The sequence below is a fragment of the Mytilus trossulus genome, chromosome 2 (genome assembly GCF_036588685.1).
Source record: "Mytilus trossulus isolate FHL-02 chromosome 2, PNRI_Mtr1.1.1.hap1, whole genome shotgun sequence".
NCBI lineage: Eukaryota > Metazoa > Mollusca > Bivalvia > Mytilida > Mytilidae > Mytilus > Mytilus trossulus.
Window position 1 is genome coordinate 61925686 of NC_086374.1, and position 10855 is coordinate 61936540.

Genomic DNA, 10855 nt, shown 5'->3' on the forward strand with positions numbered 1-10855 from the left:
ATATTTGTAATATTGAAGAATTGTTAGCTGTACATGGCATGGTTCATCAGACCTTGACCTCATTTTCATGGTTCATTGATCAATGTTTCATTTTCTTGGTCAATGTTGAGTTTATGTGACAGTTGTAATTAAGCTTTATATTTAGGTCTGTCAAGATAGTATCAAGGATTAGTAAAGAAGGCGAGACATTTCAGTGTGTGCACTCTTGTTTTTGTTTATTGCTACTAAAAAATGACATAAAAAAGTTTGAACATATATATTCACATTCTGACTTTTTAAATGTCCATTTAATTAGGTGTGTGAATTTTTTTGTTAATGAGAATTTGAGGCAATGCGGTATATAGGGTAGTAAAATCAAAACTTTGGAACAGATTCAAAATCACCAATATAAGCATGCAATTTATCAAGTACTTCTAACGAGTTCTTGACACTCCAAAAATAATTAATTTCATTACTTTTGAAGGCTTTATTTGAACAACTTATTATCAGGTTTGGCTTGTATCAAGAGTACTAGAAAGAATAATAGACAATTTAGTAGTGAAACAATGGCTTGAAGACGAAATAAATCTATATTTGTAAGGTGTTTTGTGCAGCTTCGGAAGCCAATACATGGTTGAGACTTTCATTGTATTTTGTACTGCTTGTAAAGCGGTAGCTAAAAGTTATGTTTGCTACAGATGTTGTTTTCTGAAAATGAAGTCAGTTGGAATGTTGGTGAATTGGTGATTTCTTTTTTTCAGAACCTTTGTACATGTACATGTAAAATTTTCGTCAAACAATAATAATATTATTAGCAGCTCTATCGGCCGGAACAAACACAAATTCCTTGGCTAGTTCTTTAAGTTTATGTTTGATACTTGAAATAGGTCTATTGTGGTTATTGTTAAGAGTAAAATGTTTTTAAAATGTTGAGTACGTATATCAACTATGTTCATTACTGAACTAAAAAAACGAGTCCAAAGATTTGTTTGTCAGCTTTTCCCCGTTTTATCCATTTCAAACAGTAAGTACGGAGTGAGTCGTGGATGATATTACGACACTCATTCCAATTAATAATTGACGGGGGACAATATTTAGGTCTTTACTGAGGAATTATTTTAACTCTCGATCTTGAACGATGTTAAGATCTCCTGTTTTAACATGGGAAATGGATCCATAAATGTATTCGGAATTACTGCAATTACATGAAGTAGGTGAATTTTCACTGATAACATCTCAACACAATTGGCTTTAATTAAACACAAATTTCCGGATAGATTTCGTGTAAATATAACAAATAAGAGGGAGCTCAGATTTATCAAAATATCCAGGAATTTGTTCTTTAACAGAATCGTCGTTAAAAATACCGGCAATACTTACAAAATCAAAACCTTTATTGACATACTTTATTTTAACAAAATGTTTTTATGCTCGTCAGGGCGATCAATTTTGGGAAACAGTTAATAATAATAATACGCCATTATAATTTGAACTATTTCATACTTAGGCCTGCTATATGAAATTTTGTTGCAATCCATTAAAATTTTATTTGATTTATTAACCGGTAATGAACAGAGCTTTGTTAACAGGTAATGTCTGCTGTTGTTTTTTAAATAAAAATTAGGTCCGAAATATTGGTATGATTGGTCCGAAAAAAAAATTTGATTGCGATTGTTTCTCTCTCTTCTTATCTTAGAACAATGAATTCCTTGAAATTATAACCTCACAACTACACTGTATCGTGTGTTCCTTGACATCATATATATTTGCCTTGAGTTAGTCATAAAAAGGGTCACATAACAGAGCTTGATATGTTGTGTATAAATATTTTTCAACCGCACGGATTTCAATTAAAACTTATTTTTATTATTTTTATTATTCATTAGTAAAACTCATATCATTTAGTCAGTTCATAACAATCATCATGTAATAATTGTTTTGACATATTTCCCCTACTTTATACTTTTATTGTTGTTTGTCTTTTTGTCGTTTTTTTTCTGTTTTGTAATTGCGTCGTCAGTTTTCAATTTTAGGGGGCATTGACTTTGAGAATGTTCACTTAGCTGAAATGGCTGTGTGTAAAGCCTAAAATTAAATCTAGGACAGACAACCTTTGTGCATCTGTAAAAGATTTAAGGCATGCCGGCATGCCATAACTAAGATAAATAAAATCCAAATGGATGTTTTTGTTTTAAAAAATAAAAACTTAACTGGATTTTGCTGTGCTATGTGCAATAAAAACGATAACAAGTGTACTCTGTATTCAAAGCCTTTTTAAAAGAGTTATTCTTAGAATGTCGAGTAGAATAACATTAACCTTACCAGTTTGACTGTACCGGATGTACATTCCAACATTTACACTATGTGAACAGGCTTCACCTGCATGGCGCAGAATGTTTGTGCAATCCAAACATACAAACCATGTTTGAAATTTGTTGAAACAGATCCATACAAATTAACGACGTTTTATTTGACATGAATAGATACAGCTTAATCAAACTTGGTTAATGTAATGTTTTATGTGTTTGTTTGGGGGGTCGTTTTGAAAAGACAAATATTGCCATTTGATATAAGACTTTTTGCTTTCAATTGCCTCGGAGCATTTTTGTGATTTTACTTTTGTTTTATAGGAGACTCTTCTTTTTTTTAAACTTAAATGATAAATGATCGGATAGTTCACAATTTAGCGAATAGGAATTATGTTTACTGCTAAAGTGGACGCTACTCGTAAATATCTAAAACTTTCTGGAAAAAAATGAGATAACAATCACTTTCAAACTGGCCATATTAATATTTTTTGGTAAATTTCCTATATGTTTAAGCATTTCTTTAAACGTTTGCATTCGTATGTGTATAAATTAGAGGCAAAAGGAGTACATCGCTGTTTAAAATTCTTAAAACGATTGAAAGAGAAAACATTCCGGGTTACGAACTAAAACCGAGGGAAACACATCAAATATAAGAGGAAAACAGCGAAACACCAGAAACACTGTAATGCAAAAAAAAACCAACAATGCAACATACATAGAAACGAACTATTAGATAATAACTGCCAAATTTCTGTCTTGATACAGGACATTTTTAGGAAAACAAATGAACCTGGTTTTGTGGCTAGCCAAACCTCGCACTTTATGGCAATGTTAAATAAACTGCTAAAATGATAACTTTACATGACAACATTACATGACAGAAACACAGCACAAATAAATGCAGGAACACTCAGGACAAACAAATACAGAAATTATATAGTAGTTCATTTCCACATGTACCAACAGAATACATGATGCCTACTGTGTCTGAAAATTTTCATATGTAAGTGTCAAGATTTATGAGAACTTGTTTAGAAATAAAACTTAAAAAATAACAGCAAAACACTATACCTACAGTAAATTTTGAAACAGATATTATATAATTATCTATTGCTGTTGACATGGATCTTTGTATATGAGTTATTTGTTCAAAATTTCAAAGTACCGTTTTAATTACCACATTGGAATTCTGAACATATTTTTTAAACAAGATAAGATCAGAGTTAACAACCGGAAATTATATTCCTCATTAAATGCAATAAAAGTGTAATTAGCAGAATTTTTTTTTATAATACTCATTTACAATCATCCAGTGCGTTAGTGTAGGGTGTCAGATATCTGGTGTCAAAACCTTGAAAAAATAAACGAGGAGAACAATCATTCTAATATCAATAAACAAGTTGGGAAATGTTGTGGTAGATTTTAAGGCAAGTTCTTATTTTGCACTTATGGTCAGATATGGAATTTGTATTTTTGTTTATGTTTGGTATAACTGCAACATATCAAAGTAATTGAAAATCAAGAGTGAAAATGGAAAACAGTAACAGATTTAGTAACTGGTTGTATGACGTGCAAAAATCAGAAGTTGGTCTAGCATAGGTGTGCTTAGGCCTGAAAAGATTTCGGAGCCAAGATACTGTTGTCAAACCTCTCATAGAGCAACTTAAAAGGCCACGTGAGACTGTGTCCTCGAAAGCAAGTAAAAGATACAATAAAATCACCATAGATTAAATTTTGTATATACGCCAGACGCGCGTCTCGTCCACAAAAGACTCATCAGTGACGCTCGAATCCAAAAATATTAAAAAAGCCAAATAAAGTTCGAAGTTAAAGACCAAAATTCCTAAAAGTTCTGACATTGAGACTCAATAGTCGAAAATAAACTGACAAGTCATGGCTAAAATAGCAAAACACCAATAAAGAAATAACATAACACAAAACACAACTAAAAAAACTAAATCCTGAACACAAAAAATCGCAGTGATGTGAGGTGCTCTGTAAGAACAATTGTATGTGATGCACCTGGTTGTAATAGTGTTAATGTCTTTAATGCATGGTCGTCTAAAAAGAGCGGCAAAAGATATCAAAGGGATATTCAAACTCATCGATCAAAAACAAAATGACAACGCCATGGCTACAAAAAAGCCAAACAGACAAACAGTAGTACACAAAACACAACATAGAAAAATTAAAACTACGCATCACGAACCACACTCAATGAACTTGATAAAACTCCATAAAACTAAATAAAAGATTGAATAAAAAGAGATGCTAGATATACGTGGGGAACATATGCAATGGTCAACAAACAGGCATCAACAATAGACGTGTGTCTCGTTATAAATCGTTCGGGGAAGATATAAGTTGTCAACTAGTTTCTAAGTTATTGTGTTTGATTGAAGAGTTTTTTTCTAGCTATACAACTAAATCTAATCCAACATTTTCTACATAATAAAATACCTGTACCAAGCCAGAAATGATATTTAGACATTTGTTATCCATTCGTTTGATATGTTTCAGGTTTTGACTTTACCCTTTTCTTAAGGATTTTTCGTTTCAAATTTTCCTCGGACTTCGATATTTTTGTTATTTTCACTTTATTATCGATTATGCCATAACTGTTTAAAGTCTCTAAAAAGTAATCGGTATGGAATAAACATATCATTTAATTATTGTCTTAATTTCTTGTTTTTCATTTTTGATTCCGTTTGTTATAAAAAAAAAAAAAGAAAAAAAAAAAAAGATCAGTCGATTCGTCCTCTTGATATTTTGTAAATTTTGTAACAGTTTAAGCATCTGTTCTCGTTGTACTCTTTGCCACGTTCTATCTATAGCTGACTGATATGTGTGTTTTGTTTCCTAGTGATAGAGGACTTGGGATTATATTTCAATACGACCGACTTATGTTTCTTGAATAAATACAGCGCTGATGATGGGTTTGAAAATACTGATCATTGCAATTTCATTCATATTGGTGTATTTCGATTGTTAAAGTAATGAAACTTGCAATTATTTTGTTAAGATACGCAACACTTAGCCAACAATGATTTGTCACAATATAGTAACGTTTTTTTTCTCAAGTTCTATCGAGTGGCATGCATATAAGTGTTTGAAAATGATGCGATTATGATATTCAAAAATTCTTTCCTTATTTTCAGCAGTGTTGCAACCCCATCTTAAACTACCATTGCTAATAAACATTCATTTCATACCTTTGAAAAATCAATTATTGTATCCATTTTCATACATGTTCTATAATTAATTATGGACTGCAGTTAAAGGAAATATGACGTTAAATTGATATGATGAACAATAATTAATCTCTTTTTTGCCTGACTTATCATTTGTTGTTGGCAGGTAAAAACGAAAGTTCACCATGCCTAATGGCTATTATCCGTGAGAATACAGGAAGTGCCGCCATCTTTTATACTCCATTAAGCCAGTTTTAACGATGTTCGTCTTTGTTGTATGGAAGAGAAATAAACAAATATATATTCTATAAATTGAATCTTGAGATCTTGCGTTTTTATTGAATGCTTATTTGCTGTATATTGAATATGGCTTAATTAGTTGCTTGTTCGCTATCTTTTATGTTAGGCTGACGTTACAGTTTAACGCATTAACAATGTCTATTTCTGTTGGAACAAAAGAGCTAAAAGGTGCATAATCATTTTTAAATCAAAAGGATAATAACCTGTACGCGCATTAATTATCAGACACATCAGATATCTATAGAAACGGAATGAGTTAACGAATTTACATTTTATTAGTCTTTTGGTTGTTTGAATTGTCGGCCACAGTTTGTTTTTCACAGGAACATTCATGATTTCTAGTACTTCTGTTAACATAAGTTTATTATCCTTTTACTTGACGTTCAGCAGACACTTCGGTTCAATATTTTGAAACTACATTATTCAAATTGGCATTGCATCTTTTGTATGTAAATTATCGTTATATATATGAGCCATTCAGTTGGTCGTGTTAGAATTGTCATAGGGCCCATATTGTACGATGTTTTGAGTATCTTAAATCATTTAACCGATCCTGTTAAACATCCAATGAAGTCTACATAAAAGTACGTATTTTTATATTCCTTCGACCTGCATGGCAGATGTATTTATTTCCTAAATATAGAAACAAAGGTATGTTTTGAGGAATGTCAATGTCATTATGGATGAAGATTACGTTAACCGTATTTGGTACATCTTTTTGGAATTTTGAATCATCATTGATCTTCAAGCAATTTTGTACTTGTTTGACTTTATAACTTTTTTATCTGAGCATCACTGAAAAGTCTTATGTAGACGAGACGCGCGTCTGGCGGTCTTAATTATAATCCTTTGATAGCTATTTCCACAATTAAGGGTTCATTAAGAGATGAAAATAAGTATGAAATTTGTGTTACAAATTAGAAATTATTTAAAATTATTAAGTTGGAGTATATAAGCAATATAAGTCTGTCTGTTTCTACAAGATTACAATATTATGTCAAGGTCAGAACAATATATTTTTTGTTTTATGAGGCTGAAAAACAGAGAGAGATGGGGTTTTGGTCGTTTAGGAACAGAAAAACTGTTCAATCTCATTCGCTACACGTCTTGTATGTCTATTGTATTCAATATTTACCCAAATTTTTATACTGTTTTGCAATTTGTTTATTTCACATAATAATCTACATTATGCCTAATTATGGTTGTTTTCAAGCGTTATCAGTTCTTTTTTACAAATCCTAAGTCGACATTCGGAATATCATGAATTCAAGTCTACCAGATTATGGCCATAATGATGCAGGTTTAGCTAGCTATAAAACCAGGTTCAATCCACTATTTTCTACATTAGAAAATGCCTGTACCAAGTCAGGAATATGACAGTTGTTATGCATTCGTTTGATGTGTTTGGACTTTTGATTTTTGATTTTCCTTTTTGAATTTTCATCGGAGTTTAGTATTTTTGTGTTTTTACTTTTTTTTAACTTTTATTCATTAAAGATTGAAAATAGTTTTTAAACATCATCTTTTGGACCTTTAAAATAGAGAGTAACAAGTGACCACTATAATTTTCTATGTCGCTTTTAGCTTTGTTACATGATCAGAATGGTTGTAACACGTCATCACTATAATTTTCTATGTCACTTTTAACTTTGTTACATGATCAGAATTGCTATTTTCTCGTCTAAGTTATTTTTGTAATCTACTGGCTGATTATTGATTATGACCAGGTTCTCTTTTTTCAACTATCTTCCTTGTTTATGTACGTAAAGGTTATTCGTAAAACAATCGTTTGACGTAATGATAACTGAGGGTTTGGGCTTACAGAGTAATGAATTGACTTTGTGGGTAAAAAATTAAAAAAAAAACGGATCAAAATCATGAAGAATTGAGGATAATGAGGTGCTTTAATAGAAGAATAGAGAATAAAGAACAAAATGTATAAAGATTCGATAAAAATGGCCCAAAAATTAAAAAAATACAGAAACTGAGGACCCAATCCAGCCCCTCATAATTTTATCAATTATATGTAAGTACACGAGGAACATTGCATTTTTAAATATATTCTCTAATTTATTTAATGCGTTTCGCGTGTTTGTAGTTAAATCTTAAGTCAGGATCTTTACATCGTGAGCAAGAACTCCTTTGAATTCTGCTAATGACTTTTTTGACATTTAGTCTCTGTTAAATGTAGTTTGGTAAAGGTTGGTTACTTTTAATGTTTTATTTCGTGTTTTTGACGGCAAAACATGAATTTGCCACCATGCTGTAAAAGCTAATTCGCGTATTTATTTCTTATTTACGATTAATTTCATACAAATATTTATTAATTTACTGTACAGAAGTGTCAAAATGCCATCGTTCTTATGTATAGAAAGTAACTTATATTGTTAATTAACCGTGCTTAACATTTTATACATGAATGTTATAGCGTTTAAGATTGACTTGTTGTTTTCTAATAATTGTAATTTCCTGCGGACTTTATGGTATTAACGATACACTACGTCTTTATATGCATTCGTGACTTTTCATGAAATGTACTCTAAATTGATAATTCAAATATAATTATTCGATTTCCATTTATGCATTTCTTTGCTTTTAAGAATTATTTATTTTTATTACCTTAGGCAGTATGATGTTTCATTTCAATGACGGCAATGTTAAATTGTTACTAATTGGATAAGCTAATTTACTTCGTATGGCTGGAAACAGAATTCAGTGAAGTTTGCTATTTCATTATTAATTTTATTGTAAAGATTGCTACCATCAATCTTATATTACATTACATGCATTTGATATTTGATTAAACAGTATAGTCTTTGAAACGTGAATTTAAGTAAACCAAATGTTGAAGTCAATATAAAGGCTTATGATTTTGCCGAATCGGTTTTAAAATTTACATTTTATAATAATTGCGACTGTTAAACAATAGGCAAAGCGACCAACAAATAATACAATGATAAGTCTAAGTGCGGCTGCTGACATTTATGAAATATTTTCCGTCGTAATTTTCGTAATAATGCAAACATCGCAAAATTTTCTGAACTTAAATAAACTGATCATAGATACCTGGATTAAAGTTTGTATTTAAGCCAGACGCGCGTTTCGTCTAAAAAAGGATTAAATTTTAAAGTTACCATGAGAAGAAAGAATAGGAAATGATATAAAATAGGAGGATGGTGTACGAGTGCCAATGATACAACTATCCATCAGAGTTCAAATGACATGAAATAAGCAGTTATAAGTCTCTAGACACCTTCGATGGGGAAAAACCCCCACACCGTATAAAACGATCATACTAACGGTCTTATATTTATAGCAATGCGGTTTACAAAATAATATATGCACTGCTGATGGACGTTTCGTCCCAAAGAGTATCGCAAGTCAATTAGTCAGCGCTTCGGTGTTGACATGAATATTAGTTATGTTGGTAAATTTTAAATTTCCTGTTTACTAAACTTTGAATTTTCTTGACAAACTAAGGATTTTCATATCAGGCATATATTACCTTAGCCGTACAAACTTAGGATCCTCAATGCACTTTAACTTTGTACTTGTTTGGCTTTATAACTATTTTGATATGAGCGTCACTGATGAGTCTTATGTAGACGAAACAAGCGTCTGGCGTATTAAAATTAAATTATAATCCTGGTACCTTTAATAACTATCTAGACGATCGAGTGGTCTATAGCGATGGAAGCCGGGTGCTGTCTCTATGTCCAAATAGCATGAGTTCAAATCCCCGGGAGTGAAGAACAAAAAATTGCGACAGAAAATTTGCAGATTAACATTGTTGTACTGATATCAAGAGTAATTATGGGTATAAAATGTTTTAAAGTCGTGTATTACATTGTGTGATCCAATCGATGGATCTGTCGGCGTAAAATTATCACTTGTTTAGTCGTACTTATTATTTAGGCCCACGTAACTATTTCTGTAACTGCATCTTATGCTCTTTTACGATAGAGTAACTGTATCAGTTTATTTTATATATACGTCATCAACCTTGGTTTTTTTTTTATAAAAGTGACGGAAACGCTTCGGTCAAATCCGAAAACACGTTCCATTTTTTCTAATTGTATATTCAGTGTCACATAAGTCTGTTAAGGCTGGATATTGGTCCTGTTTTTCTGAAGTTGTGTTTCAATAATGCTATTATAGATCAATATATCACAATTAAATTAGCTGTTATATGTCTGATCTGTCTTATCTATGCATTTAAAAGTTGGTATATCTAGAACTCGAATAGAGACTGTTCAGTTGATACGTTTATGATCAGTATAATAAAATTTAGTTTAAATTTGCTTTGACCGGCAAATAATTGCCTATACGATTATTTTTAAGTTACTCGTGGTTTCCTAGTTAAATTAGTACTACAAAATATGCTCTTAACGGGGTCCACTCAAGCTTTTTCTATTTGGTCGTTATTTTAATATGCAATACTAGTATTAGAATTATTTATTGTATAATTATTTAGAGCTACATGTATATAAAGAAAAATTGAAAACAACACGTTAAAAAAAGTATTGCGCCCGAAGCGCTTTTTCTCAATTTACCTTCATCAGGAACGCTCAAAACCAAACATTTGAAATCCGAAGATAGATAAAACTCACTAAAGATACCAGGCTTGGCATTGTAGCATTGTGTATACAAGACACGTCTACAAAATACTTTTCAGTGATGCTCGAACAAATTAAGTTAAAATCAATGTTGAAAAGCATTTGTAAAAATACGAAGTTACCAAAATTACTTGGATTTATTCCCCCTTTACCAGGAAATTCAAGTAAATCACCTTATAATATGGATAAGTATTATTTTCATTTATCATTGTTCATGTTAATGTTAAAGTACTTCTATATTTACACGACGGGTACCACATGTGGAGCAGGATCTGCTAACCACTCCGGAGCGACCAAAGTCGACACCGACTTTAAGAGGGAGTTCGTGTTGTTGAGTCTTTAGTTTTGTAAACTATTGTTTGTGTGTCGGTCTTTTCTTTTTGTCGTTGTAAGTTTATATTCGTATTATGAGTTTAGTTTAAACATATTTATTTACAATGGATTGGGAAACAAGTTTTGC